At 37.3% G+C, this 16,000-nt stretch overlaps 1 pseudogene; it reads left to right on the top strand.

The window, feature by feature from the left end:
* Window positions 1-12,860: 12,860 nt before the first annotated feature.
* On the top strand, window positions 12,861-15,633 carry LOC138905671 (anthocyanidin 3-O-glucosyltransferase 5-like; annotated as a pseudogene).
* The last annotated feature ends 367 nt before the right edge of the window (window positions 15,634-16,000 follow it).

The following is a 16,000-nucleotide window of genomic DNA, read 5'->3' as shown; positions in this document are numbered from 1 at the left end:
CATCGAACGTCCTTCTAAATAGCATTTCGTCTTCGAACAAAGTGAACCGTGTTGCCTTTATGCGCATAGCTCCCGACTCCTTTGGATATGATGGAAGCTTCCCGTTCTTTAAGTACTCTATGTATTTACTTCTCTAATCCCAGGTTAAACTTGTGGAGTTTATCTCGACGTGACCTTCTTCGATTACCGATCTCATGAGTTGTACGACAGTCCTCGAGTTGAGTTCGTCGTCTTCGACCAATGAACCTAAGTTTGCAAGAGCGTCGGCCTTGCTGTTCTTTTCTTGTGGTACATGTTGCAAAGTCCATTCCTTAAATCGATGTAGAGTCACCTGTAGTTTATCCAAGTACCTCTGCATTCGATCTTCTCGGACTTCAAAAGTCCCGCTAACTTGGTTTACCACGAGGAGGGAATCACACTTAGCCTCTACGACCTTCGCTCCAAAGCTTCTAGCTTGTTCGAGACCTACAATCATGGCCTTATACTCGGCCTCATTGTTAGTCAATTTTGTAGTTCTAATAGACTGACTAACTACATTACCTGCGGGTAATTTTAGCACGATGCCTAGTCCGGACCACTTCACGTTCGAAGCACCATCCGTAAAGAGGGTCCAGACTCCCAAAGAAGTTCCGAATTTTATCAGTAGTTCTTTTTCAATATTGGGTACGAAGGCCGGCGTAAAGTCAGCTATGAAGTCCGCCAAGATTTGAGATTTGATGGCGGTTCGGTGTCGATACTTAATATCGTACCACTGATTTCTATGGCCCATTTGGCCAATCGACCCGAAAGCTCGGGTTTGTGTAAAATATTTCGAAAGGGATAAGTTGTTACAAAACATCAGATGACATTGGAAATATGGTTTTAGTTTCCTAGATGCGCTTATTAAAGCAAGCGCTAATTTTTTTAAGTATGGATATCTAGTTTCGGCCTCATCTAAGGTCCGGCTGACATAATAAAGAGGGAATTGCATACCTTGTTCTTCTCGGACCAGGACTCCACTTACCTCTATCTCCGAGATAGCTAAGTATAGGTAAAGATGTTCATCCACTTTTGGGGTATGAAGCAGCGAAGGGCTCGATAAATACCGCTTTAGTTCCTCCAAGGCGTGTTGGCATTCCGGAGTCCATGCAAAATTGCTCTTCTTTTTAAGCAGTGAGAAAAATCGGTGGCTCCTATTTGAGGATCTCGAAATGAATCGCCCTAAGGCGGCTATCGGCCCCATCAGCCTCTGTACGACCTTTACATTATCCACTATCGCGATATCCTCGATAACTTTGATTTTATCGGGGTTGATCTCGATTTCCCGATTGGACACCATGAAACCAAGAAACTTGCCCGAGCCAACCCCGAATACACACTTTTCGGGGTTGAGCTTCATATTGTACTCCCTCAGTATATCGAAAGTTTCCTGCAAATGCTTTAAATGGTCCTCTGCTCGTAGGGACTTAACTAACATGTCATCAATATAAACTTCCATTAATTTTCCTATTTGTTCTTCGAACATTCGGTTTACTAGGCGTTGATAAGTTTCACTAGCATTTTTTAGACTGAATGGCATTACATTATAACAATAGGTACCATACTTAGTTATAAACGAGGTCATTTCCTGATCCTCCGGGTTCACCTGTATCTGGTTGTACCCGGAGTAGGCATAAAAAAAATGGAGAGTCTCGTGGCCGACCGTGGCATCGATCATACTATCGATATTAGGCAAAGGCAAAGAATCCTTGGGGCATGCTTTATTCACGTCTTTATAATCTAAGCACATTCTAAGTTTGTTTCCCTTCTTAGGGACTACCACCGCGTTTGCTAGCCATTCAGGGCACTTTACTTCTCGAATGGATCATATTTTGAGAAGTTTGGTTACCTTGTCCTTGATGAAGGCATGTTTGACCTCGGACTGGGGACTTCATTTTTGCTTCATCGGATGGAATTTCGGATCCAAGCTTAGTCTATGAGTGGTGATTTCCGGTGGGATCCCTGTCATGTCAAGATGGGACCAAGCGAAACAGTCCATGTTAGCTATAAGAAATTGAATAAGCTTTTTCTTGAGCTCGGGACTTAACCCCGTACCCAGGTATACCTTTCGTTTGGGAAGATGTTTGATTAGTGTGATTCGCTCCAGTTCTTCGACCGTTGATTTGGTAGTGTCAAAATCATCAGGGACCACGAAGGATCGAGGGATCCCATAATCATCATCTTCATCAGTCTTCTGCTTCTCTAGTTGGGTCGAGGCTAACGTCTATGATTGCTATTTGGTATCCCATTTTTCCTTAGAATTTGATCCCTTTGTCGATGAGAGTGATGATATCGGAATCACTTCATCGACGACAAACATTTTCTTTGCGGCTGGTTGCTCCCCGTAGATTGTTTTTATTCCCTCTGGTGTTAGGAATTTTAGAACCTGGTGAAGGGTTGAGGGTACTGCTCTCATGTTGTGGATCCACGGCCTCCCGAATAGGGCGTTATACCTTATGTCGCCCTCGATCATGTGGAACTTCGTTTCTTGGATGGTCCCAGCCATGTTTACTAGCAGAATTATCTCGCCCTTAGTAGTTTCACATGCCATGTTGAATCCGTTTAGTACCACGGTTGCGGGCACGGCCTGGTCTTGTAGATCGACTTGCTCTACGACTCTCGATCGAATGGTGTTGGCTGAACTATCTGGATCAATTAACACACGCTTAACTTGAGTTTTATTCATAATTATAGATATTACCAATGCGTCGTTATGGGGCTACGCGATTCCTTCTGCGTCTTCGTCATTAAAGGAAAAGGTTCATTTTGGTATGTAATCCTAAGCTCGAGATCGCTTCTCTCTTACAATCTACATCTTAGTGCGTTTAAGTACTGGCCCTTGGGGGACATCGATCCCTCCAATGATCATGTGGATAATGTGTTATGGATCTTCTTGTTCGTTTTGTCTATTGAACTCTCTGTTTTTGAAATGATTCTTGGTCTAGTCACTTAATAACTCTCGAAGGTGCCCTTCATTGAATAACCGGGCTACCTCTTCTCTCAACTGCCTGCAATCTTCCGTTCTTTGGCCATGGGTGCCATGATACTTGCACCTTTGATTGGGATTTCTCTGGGCTAGATCGGTCTGCAGAGGTCGAGGCCATTTAGTATCTTTGATGCGTCCGATAGCCGATATGGTGGCGGATGCATCAATGTTGAAGTTATACTCTGACAATCGCGGTGCTTCCTTAGGTCCGGTATGCCTGTCGAAACCATTCTTGTTCATCATCCCTCGAGACCCTTGGCCTCGATCACTTCTCCTTTTACCTAGTATGGAGTTACGTCCTGGTTCGCTGCCCCTACGATCTCCATTATACGGTTGGTATCGGTCCATGTTCGACCTCGGTTCTCGATCGATGTCCCTTTTAATAACGGACCTAGAAGGGGGGCCCAACTGGACGTCTTCGACTCTAATTTTCTATTGATATCGATTATGTACATCGGCCCAGGTAACAGACGGGTACTCAATCAAGTTTTGCTTCAACTGCTGTGAAGCCATTGAGCTTCGTTCGTTTAGTCCTTGGGTGAAATCTTGAACGACCCAATCGTCTGTGACCGGTGGTAGATACATTCGTTCCATTTGGAAACGAGATACAAACTTTCTTAGCATCTCGTTATCTTTTTATCTTACATTGAAAATGTCTGACTTACTGGTCTCGACCTTTATAGCTCTGGCGTGTTCTTTTACAAAAGAATCGATAGAGTTATGTGGTAAATTATGATACCATATCATTTCTCCCTTTGAAAGGGTTTCCCAGAATTTCTTTAATAATACGGATTCGATCTCGTCGTCCTCTAGATTGTTCCCTTTAATGGCACATGTGTAAGAAGTGACATGTTCGTTGGGGTCAGTCATTCCATTATATTTAGGAATCTCGGGCATGCGGAACATCTTGGGGATCGGTTTGGGAGCTGCTCTCGGGGAAAAGGCTTTTGTACGAGCTTTTTGGAATCCAAACCCTTCAATATTGGTGGTGCCCCCGGGATCTGATCAATCCTAGAGTTATAAGTTTCTACTTTTTTGTCGTTTGCTTCAATCCTCTTTTCTCCTGACTCTATCCCTTTTGTCAGTTCCTCGAGCATCTTTATAATTTCGGGGTTAGTCTCCGATTCTTGTTCATTTGACCTTACTGCAGCTGGCCCCGTTCTATGGGTGACTTCTCGGGGTGGACCGGGCTCAGGCCTGATCGGTGCCTGTGTTTGGCTCTGCAACTGAGCTATCGTTACCTGTTGAGCTTACAACATTTCAAAAATCATATGCAGGCTGATCCCGTCTTCTCCAACATTTTGGGTATTTCGAACTACAGATCGAGTTCCACTATAAATGTTGTTTTCGAGGCCAGAATGTTGGTTCGCTTCGATGGCCAAATGTGAATTAACGTCAGTTGGATCTGTGGCCCGCATCCCAATGGGGTCAACGAGAGGCCTTTCATCCTCGAGCTTCATGTTGTTATTCTCATCTTGATTGCCAGATTCATTGTCGATAGGTAGGGCCATTAACTGAGAGTTCGTCACTTTCAGCCTGAAATCAAAGACACTTCCAAGAGCAAGTATAAAATAGCGTGTTTTACAGAAGTTTGTATCAAAATAATCACTATTATCCTTAGCTCCATGGTGGGCGACAAATTGTTTACCTGAAAAACGGATAGAGTTGAATTTATACGTAGTTCTAAGGATACACGATATAAATTGGGAAAGATATATAAATGAATATCAAAATTAGTTATAAAATAAATGAATGCAAACCGAATGAACTAGTTAGCCTAAGCCTTCAAGTTTTATTACCTTCAAATTAAGTGAAGAATGATTGGTAGAAGAAACAATATGACTAAATATCAAAAGCCAAAAAAAGAATAGTATTTGCTCTCTTTTCTATATATCTCAAAATGAATTTGTCCCCTCTACAAATGATAACAACTCTTAATATAGTGGGGAAATACCATTTTAGATATAATTAAAAATACATAGTGGGGATCCCATGATAGATTAATTAATTAGCTTTTTTTTTTGATTCAAGCCGTGATTTCTACCGAGATTCTCCCCCTAATTGTGGCTATAACAACTTTTTAATTTCTTGGCTCGATCTTGATCTTGGCCGATCTTGATCATGATTGGTTTCTGGGACTTGAGCTCGATCTTGGCCGATCTCTATTTGTTCAACCTCGATGTATCGAGCTCGATCTTGGCCGATCTCTATTTGTTCAACCTCAATGTTTCGAGTTCGATCTTGACCGATCTCGATTGGTTTCTGGGGCTCGATCTCGACAACCAAACTTCGCATCATAGCTCGATATTATAATGACGAACCTTAGTCCATCGTGTTCTAATCTCGAAGGGCAAACCCGATTTTAACCGTATATAGTCACTTAAAAAGTTAATTAGTAGAAAATGGATTAGTAACTTAAAAGACCAAATTACTAGCTAACAAGTTGTAATGCAATAATAGTGTAACAACTTTTTTAACCTCTCAAAAACCTGGTCATGAAACTGGCTATAGTACTCGTGTTACTCTTTTCATGCTACAACTTATTAACTTCTTTTTTTTAATTTATAGAATAAGATATACTTATAAACATTGTTAGAAATATTACAACACATAGAAATACCTTCTAAGATATTCTTGCTGAATAGTTAATGATTTATATAGGAGAGAAGGAAGTGTTAATTTAATTAAAGTGACTATTGGAAGTGTTTTTGAATAGGTGTGTCTATTCCTAATAGATATATTTGTTTACCCGTAAAATAATACAGTTGAATTTATACGTGGTTTATAGACACGCGAATCGATTTGATCCCAAAATGATAAATAAATTAAATAAAATGCAAGACTTAGCATTGAAATCGAGATGATTAAACACACGTCTCTCCGCATTTAATGCCCTGAACATGCGTCATCTCACGATTCAGAATACTTTCGCCGGCTCCCGAGGTAATCATGGCCACGAATTTAGCCGCATATTCCTTTACTTATACGCTTCAATCTTCTTATCTTATACTTCATAATTTTTCGAACTCTCTCAACTTTCTTTACTTAACTCACTCTTGCTTTTAACCTCTTTCTTCAGAGAAACCCTTACTTCCTTCTGCTAACTATGGCATTCTCTTCTAGAAACTCTAGTTCTTCAAAGAACAAATAAAAGCACTGATGATGCTGCTCCTCCTACGATGAGCACCATTATCCCCAAAAAGCTTACTACAACTAAGGATTTCGAAGAGAAGTTCTCTTCTGCTAACTCCCGCACATGGGTTGTTGGTGTATACCCTTCTTCCATCCTTCCTTCTAGCATCTCTTCTTGGAAGGAAAACTGTGGTTGCCATGATTTGACTATCATCTCTCCTGATCTAGCGGAGTGGATAACCTTCCCCAAGAAGGGACTTTCATATGTTTACACGTACCCCTTCACTTTGGGCCCGCGATCACTCAGTAGTCGCACTCGGTAGTCGCACTCAGTAAATACCTGCGCTCACCGGGGGTATGTACAGACTCCAGAGAGGCTCCTTCAGCCCAATCGCTATAATAAGCCAATCATGGCATAAATCAATAACATCTGATGCGGCGTGCATCCCGCTCCAATCATAAATTAATAATACTTGCTGCAGCGTGTAGCCCGATCCCATCAATAACCTCACAATCAGGCCCTCAACCTCGCTCAATCATCAATTCCTCCAGTCTCTTAGTCTCACAATGTCATGAAACATCCGCCCAAAAGTAATTGTGTGGTGTATCAATAAATGATAACAGAGACTAAGATATGATATGCATATGAATGTGCACGACTGAGTATGTAATTTCAATGTAAGCAAATAACTCAACAGCAAAAATGACCTTAATGGGTCTCAACAGAAAAACATGTAGCCTAGACATGGTTTCTAACATGGATCACATCTCAATAGCTCTAGTACATAGATATTTCATGGTTACAGATAAGGTCAGGTAACTACACAGTACCGCAGAAACAACGGAGTCACAATTCACACGATGCACGCCCACACGCCCGTCACCTAGCATGTGCGTCACCTCAACACCAAACACATAATACGTACATTCAGGGTTCATACCCTCAACAACACGTTTAGAAGTGTTACTTACCTTGAACAAGCCAAATCCAATGCCGAGCAAGCCAAGCGATGCTGCAAAAATTCCATCTCGCACGTATCAACTTCCGAACAGCTCGAAACTAGCCAAAAGCAACTCAAAAACGTTCAAATAATACCAAAGGAAGCAAACCCAGACGATAAAGGTCGAATCTTTAATCAAAAGTCAAAAATCGGCCAAAAGGTCAAACCCAGGCCCGCGCCTCGGAACCCAACAAAACTCACAAAATCCGATAACCCATTCAATTACGAGTCCAATAATACTAGTTTCGCTCCAATCCGACTTCGAATCGATGTTCAAAACTCAAGAATTTGCTCTATGAAACGTTAGCCAAAAATCCCCAATTTCTCTTTTGGAACCCTCAATCTAATGCCGAAAACAAAGATAGATTCATGATATAAAATCGAAAATGAGTAGAGAACAGTTGCCCCAATCCACATGGTGAAGATTGCTTCAAGAATTGCCTCAATCCGAGCTCCATAGCTCCAAAAATGCAAAAATGGCCGAAACCCCCGAAATAGAGTACTTTATAATCATTGGATGAATTAATGAACCACGACTGCGGAAATACCATCGTGATCGCGAAGAAGAAAATTTCACTGCCCAGAAAATACATTATGTGATCGCAAACAAAGCCCAACTAATGCGAAGAATAAACCACACTGCCTCCTAACAATAAACTATGCGATCAGAAATGTACCCATGCAAACGCGAAGCACATAGACGACCAAGCTTTGCGAACGCGTCCAATATTACGCGAACGCGTTGAAGAAGCTTCCAACTCCTGCTGTCAGCTCAGCCCTACGCGAACTCGACATCCACTATGCGAACACGTACAGTCTTCAACACCAAGCTACGCGATCGCATCTGACTAATCACGATCGCGAATAAGAAATCGCCCAACTCCATATTTCCCTCTACGCGATCGCATCTACTAATCCTCCATCGCGAAGAATAATCCATGCACCAGAAACCAGAACACACCAGCAAGGCCAAAATGAAGGAAAATGATCCGAAACACATCCGTAACTCACCCGAGCCACTCGGGACCCCTACCAAATATACCAACAAGTCCCATAGCATAATACTGACCTATTCGAGGCCTCAAATCTCATATTACAACATGGAAATGACGAATCGCACCCAAATTTGAACTTGGATGAACTTTGAACTTTGAACTTCCAAAACTCGCGCCGAAACATATCAAGTCAATATGGAATGGACTCAAATTTTGCACACAAGTCCCAAATGACATAACGAAACTATTCCAATTCTTAGAACCACAATCCAAATACGATATCCACAAAGTCAACTCTCGGTCAAACTTATGAACTTTCCAAACCTTCAAATTTTAATTTTCGCTAATTAGTGCTGAAACCTTCTAGAAATATCCAAATGCAAATCCGGACATACGCCCGAGTCCAAATCACCATCCGGATCTAACAGAACCATCAAAACTCCATTTCGGGGTCAAATTCACAAATGTCAAACTTGGTCAACTCTTCCAACTTAAAGCTTCAACAATGAAATTTATTCTTCCAAATCGATTTTGAATACCCTGAAATCCAAAACCAACGATTCTCACAAGTTATAAAATATTATATGATACTGCTCAAGACTTCAAATAGCTGAATGGAATGCAAATGCTCAGAACGACCAGTCGGGTCGTTACAAGTTAAGTCGTATTAGCCATATAAATAGACTTTAGATGCATATCAAGTTTTCATGTCATGCTAGACATATAAGATAGATAAAAGTGACAGTACATATGGGTGTCAATGGATATTCGAAAATCGACTAAATCGACCGAACTGTACCGTACCAAATTGATTTTTAGGTTTCTTGTTAAGAAACCATAGGCTTTTATATAAATCTATAACTGCACCGATAATTAGGGTAGTTTTTTATTTTATAAAAATAAATCAAAAAAATACCAAACCGTACCGAATAAATTTTACGTGTGAAAAATATATTTATCTAGTAAGTTTAAAAATAATAATGCAGTAAAGTTTTCTTTGGGCATTGGAATTATGAAAATTATTACGAGCCAACAAGTAATTAAACTCAAAATACTAATTTCTAAAACCTATTATACTGCATCTACTTAAACTAAGTTATTTTAAGTATCTTCATTAGCAAGATACAAAGTATTTTAGCGATAATGAGTGGCAAACTACAATGTATTGAATATGTTTCCTTTCATATAGTTTAGATTTATCTTTTTAAATATTTAATCTTCTATATACTTTATTCTTGAGTCCCCGTTCGGTTAATATTTTTTCACTCGTGTGATTTATATTTTCTCTGCCTTTGCTTGGTTTCTTTTACGTTATTATAGAATAGTTGATGGATCTATACTCTAGCCATCTTTCATTTTTTTTTAATTCATCACCCTTTAAACAGTAAAATGTCTAGAGAGATTTGCTAAGTCTTATAAAAGAACGTATATTATTTCATTCTACTTCTACTAGTTAATTTTATATGATATTTAAAAATATACCGAAAATTAACCGAACCGCACCGATACCTAAGAGAAACCGACATGATTGGGACGGTTTCGAAAAGTATAATTTTGGTTATACATAATAGAATAACCGAAAAATTGGTATGGTATAAATTTTATAAAATAACCGGCCAAACCGAACCATTGACACCCCTAACTGCACACACCATTAACTCTATATTTTAAAGTGTTTGAACTGCAGGTCCAAAACTACACATCTTTCAGATGAAACCAATTCTACTTGAATTGTTTCTCTTCATGTTGGCTAATATTTTTATGTCTGTAGACAGATTTAAGATCCTCATCTATACTTAGCGTTATCATAGATGCAGTCGACAAACATTGTATATCGGTTCCAACATCCTTTTTTTCATAAAGGCATAACATAGAGATCTCTTCATTCATCTTTTCACGTACCTGAACTTCTCCTGAGATTTTATGAAGTGTTATGTCATGTGACTTTCTAGGTCACTTGCCTCCTTATTATAATCATTTTCTCATCTTCTTTTTCAATAATTTTATTTGAAACCGATTTGTCTATACTCTTTAAGCGTACCATAGACTTTGTCCTTCTAGGACTTATTCTAACATGAGCATTTCCAGTGAGAATATAGTTACTTTCTTTGGGTCAACAAGTAAGTCTAGCATGCTTTATAATGAGTCTAGCATGCTTTATAATATATTGTAGATGGATTATGTTTTTATGAACTTCAAGTTCATATTATCATATTCGAGGATCTAGATGTACAAATGATAATTCATTTCAAATAACCTTTTCTCAATTATTTATTCCATCTCCCCTTCATGTTAGAAAAACTAACTTGCTCTCTCAACTTTGAAAATCCACCTTTGTGCGTTATGGTGTTAATCAAAATATACACCGCACATCAATAATAATAAGATGTAATTATTTGGTTCCTAAACCTGAACCATTTATGAGGGGAGAATGTAATATACTTTCGTATATAACATATATCAAACTGAAATAGATAGCTTCGTTCTCAAAAGCAATAGTTTAGCTATTACGTGGAGACACTCAATAAATTATTTTTCTAAATTAATTGTGATATAAACCAACTTATCAAGATGAACTGTCTTGAATAGAAAATCATAAAAATTATGCTCTAATTCAATTATTGAGCAAGTTACCTCGCAAATACCAGGTTGCGGGTTAATAATAGTCACACATGTAACTATATCATAGATGCATCTTATGTGGTATACATGACAGATGAATGAGCCCATATTCACCTTTGATATTTCCAGCATTCATGGGATTCAATCCCAATTTTAGTTGGTCTATTAATTAATAAGAACAAGAAACACAAGAGAATTCACAAAGAACTTTCTAGTTCTTTAATATTTACCCATGTGAATTCTCTTTTATTTTTGCACATGATACTTAAATTAACATAGCTAAACCAATTATGCCAACTGAATAAATTATCAATATTGATAAACTTCAGATTTACACCATGTCGTGTGCAATTATCAATAAACTCCAAGTTTATTATGATATGAGTTTTTAAATTAATAAGCTTTTACTTTATTGTGGTATTATTTTATTTATATAGTACAAATTAAAAAATAAAGCGGGTAGCTTTTCACATACATATTACCCCGCTACAAGTTGTAGTAATGGAAGATATTAAATCTTTCCTTTATTTATAATTTTAATATAACAAACCATTTTCGTGAATACTTTAGAAATTCAATAAGTTTCTTTGAGACCTACTACGACACAATACCTTATTAATAATCAATTTTATTTCTCTAAAATATTATAATTGGCTCTTTCAGAGCTCTCAATTAATTTTGTACTACCACATATTCATCAACATCCATATAGTGGATATCTCTTTCAAGGAGAAAATTTTACCATTATGGTCATGGTCAAAATCACTATAGGCAAGATATGTTGCTCTTATTACTTTTGCCCTGTAATAATCACGTTGCCATAATATTTTGGTATAATCATAATAGGTACGTGATCAATGATCATTCATGTCATAATAATGAAAGTATTTTCATATTTCATCTCAAACCTCTTTCTAGAGGTGAGTGTGGTATATTGACTACCACTAGCACATTCATATTCTTCCAAAAATGAATATGTATTCATAATGATTATCACATTATTTTCACATTCACTTCATGAATGGAGCATAATAATCAATACGTGCTTTATAAAATCTCATGCCAAATCAATGACAAACATTACTTTCACAAAGTGAAGTATGATTCTGTGAACCATTATTATTCTCATTACAACAATGATGATGATTATAATCTCGTCTATTCTCACGTCCATATCCATTGATACCTCCACGGTAATAATTTAGTCTTTTTTCAGACTTATCACATACTGCTACCATACTCTCTTAAGAGAATGAGAGAATAAAGCAAATTCAATAGGATAAATTTTCACTTCTTGTACTCACAATCATACATAAATTTCATCATGGCAAAACATAGGCATTTTATCACTTCGAGTGGTTATAATTTCTTACAAACTCTATTACCACTTTAGGTGGTTATAATTCTTGCAAAATTTACTAGAGTACAAATATATCTTTCAATACAAGAAATTTAGTTTATAAAATTATTGTGAAGTAAAATCAATAATCCAATTCGTAGCAGCGACTACAAAATAGCAACATTTCACATACCTTAAAAACTGCTTGAGTCGGGTAATAAGGCAAGAAGCAAGAAAATGCAAGTGGACCATTCCCACCATCACTTTGAAGACTTCAAGAAATATTCTCCTTGCGTGTCCACTAAACTTGTTTAGAGTTTAATGATTTTGAGGTTTGTATCAATTGACCATTGTTGTCTTGACAAAATTGTTCCCGGCCCGTACTTTCAATTTCATATTCATACTTCCTAATTTTGAAAGAACAAGACCTCAACTACACTTTGATCTTTTCACAACAAGTGATCCAAAACGGTAGAGTCTCGTGCAAATAACGTGTTATGAAACAATAAAAGAAGAAGATTATTACAAAGAAAAGTATAGAGAGAGAATTCTTATTGATTCAGGATCACTTAGCCACCAAGTAATAAACTCTAGAACCTCTCTAAAATATAGATATTCACCTTAAATACAATTCTATTTATAACATGAATGGCATATATTTCTACTTCTAAAGCAAAATCAAGTCGCGAAGTTTACTTCCATATGTGCTGCAACAATTAATTAGCATATTAGTTAGGGTAAGATAAGAATGAAAACACTAAAACTAAATGAGAAATTGCTATGCAAGATCAAAGAAAGAAATTGCTGTAAGTTATAAGCTTTATTGGCTTTTTGAGCCTTCGCTAATTCTCCTGTGATATCATCAAAACTTTTCACGATTAATTTAATTTAAAGAATATAAGCAGGTTCTCTACGTGCATGTCCCAAAAGCTCTAATTGCTAAAAATAATCATGCCTGTGTGGTTGATAAACAAGATAAAGCAAGATGAAATATTTGTAAATGAACCATTATCTGACAGGGTTTCAGTTTGACTAATGAACAATCAAGTTTTGAATAAAATATTACACCTGTTAATAATTTATCACACGTTCAGTTAATAATTCCATTGTATGTGTCGGTGAGTGTCAGGTTTTAGTTTGACAAGATTTCCAATTGACCAAAAATCCATACATAATGATTTAATCTCTGTTTGCTTATTGTAAGTTAACACGAATATATGATGCTGGGGATTAGTTTGCTTGTGACTCTTTGGGGTTAGTTCTTCACTATTTTAAACATGATACATTCGGACTATGCATAACTGTATTAGATAATCAGAAGCTGAGCCACGATTTCAACTTTCTGAATTTTGAATTTTACAACATCAATTTCAAGTATTAATAATTAGGTTCTAAAATTAATATTTACACATATTTAATAAATTTTATAACACAAGTATGTTTTTTGAGCAAAATTACTTAATGTCTGTACATATTTAATGAATTTTGTAACACAAATGTATTGTTTGAGCAAAACTACTGGGTTCGGTTAAATCTATACTCAAGCTTCTAGTTCCGTCCTTGTAGATAATTTGCTTGAACCATAATTTTTAAATAGTTAATTCAAACTTAAAATACCACAATTCAAGTTGTGAGATTTAATTTTTACTATCTGTTCTGTCCCTTAAGGATGGTTGAAGCGTCTTCATTTCACCTAAACTAGTGTAATTAATTAGTCCTGTCCAGTAGAACAAATGCAGTGGCTATTTAAACAGGTAGCTATTTGATTTTGTTTCATTTCATAATATTGAGCATACTTAACTCATCATGAAGTAGAGTCCCAAATCGCAATAGCCTACCTAACTCATCATGATTCTGCTCTACATAAGAGGCAACTAAATACATACAATGTATTTTTTAGCAAAACAAATGAACAAAAAGTGAGACGAGCATTAATTTGATCTCTTTAAACACAAGAAAACCTTTATCAAACGGGAATTATTATTGTCAAAACAAAGAGTTCCTACCATGCATTAGTGTCTAATCAAATAATGATAGCGGACCTAGAAGCAATTTCTACAAATTAAAAATGAAAAGTAAAGTGATTCCCCCAACTTTTCTCTTATTTTCTTCCGTTCAATTCCTCCACTCTTGTTCAAGTGGAAGAAAAAAAGACACTCAAACTTTATGGTGTGAATTTAACATATGGCAAATCATCCAATTCTAAACCTCAAGCTATCGAAGTAATTTACTTCCAATTCCTTTCCATGGGCAGGTCGCAGCTTCATGTAGCTCTGCTTTAGTTTCGAGCCCTGGCATGGGCCATCCAATTCGACCCGAAGACGTGGGTAGATCCAATGTTGGATCGAAATGATCAACAGTATTCGGATGATCCAAGGCATATAATATACTTATTCGGATGGTGTTTTGATGAATACTTGGGAAGAATTAGAACCTTTATCAGTACAGGCGCTTAGAGAAAATGAACAATATAATTACGTGCAATTGTCAAGGTGCCAATTTTCCCAATAGGTCCATTGATAAGAAAAGCAGAGTACACGAGCGGAAACTATGAAAATAACGTTACGTTAGGCAATGGCTAGATAATCATGCAGTTGGAGTCAGTTTTGTACGTATCCTTTGGTAGTGGTGGAACACTATCAAGTGAACAAATAACTGAGCTAGCTTGGTGTTTAATTGGAGCTAAGCCAAAATAGGTTTGTTTGGGTGGTGTGGCCACCGTCGGACGGTGGCGCTCACGACGGTGCATTTTTCACTCCGGGACAAGGAACTGAAAGCAGCCTGAATTACTTGCCCGAATGATTTCTAGCTAGAACTAAATATGCGGGATCGGTAATGATCGAGTGTTGTTTAAATATAGTAGATAATACTAGTAAATAAGATAAATTTTGGAACGATAAATTACGTCTGAAAGGAAGCATCAGACATTTCATCTCAAGTAATGCCCATAATTTGGGAGGGGTTTAAAAAAAGAAAAAAAAAATACTACCCATAACGATTCATTTTTTACTAGAATTTTTCTATTATTTGGTTAGTGTAGAAATTCAAAAAACGTGTCATATTCACTGAAGTTACTTGAATCTTAAATCTCATTACTCATTATGAGAGCAAATATTGCCTTTACGAAATCGTTTTTTAATCCGTTTCAAGCCAAAATTGTGTTAATCTCATCAGGTGGAGATCTTAAGCCGTCCATCGGTGGAAGGATTTTTGACGCATTGTGAATAGAATTCAATTGCGGAAAGTGTGAACAATGGTATACTCATGATTGCATGGCCACTATATGCAGAACAGAAAAATGAATGCGGCTATGCTAACGGAGGAGCTAGGAATAGCAGAACGGCCAGAAGTGCTGCCAACAAAGAAAGTGGTGGAAAGAGAGGGAGATAGCGAAAATGGTGAGGAGGACTTTGCAGTATATATGAAGAAGGAAAGGCAATCAGAGAAAAGGTGAAGAAATTAAAGGTGAGTGCAGAGAATGCTCTAAGTAAGGGAGGCTCATCTTATGATGCAATGTGTCAGCTGCTTCAGGATATTTAGACTAAGACTACTATGTCATAAGTATAAATCAGTTACTGCTGTGTTAGTTGAAGCTGTGCGACGTCCACATTAGCATGTTTGCTTTATGTAATTGACCAACTCGTAAAATATTAAGAGCACATGTGCATAGTCAAAAGTAATCCTCAACTCAATCAAAATATGATTTTGAAGTCGCTACTTTTATGATAAAAAGTTTTGTATTTCTATCTGACATATGCACGAATTGCACTAATCTGTAACGACTCGATCGGTGGTTTTACTTTCTAGATCTTTGTTCCTCTGTTTGAGACTTTTCGTATGTGCTTTTACTATTTTATGACTTACGGGGATGGTTGGTTTGGTTTTGGAAGGGTTCGGGTTGAATTGG

This window comes from Nicotiana tomentosiformis, chromosome 2 (assembly GCF_000390325.3).
Source record: "Nicotiana tomentosiformis chromosome 2, ASM39032v3, whole genome shotgun sequence".
Classification (NCBI taxonomy): Eukaryota; Viridiplantae; Streptophyta; class Magnoliopsida; order Solanales; family Solanaceae; genus Nicotiana; species Nicotiana tomentosiformis.
This window is presented reverse-complemented; position numbering and strand designations above follow the sequence as displayed.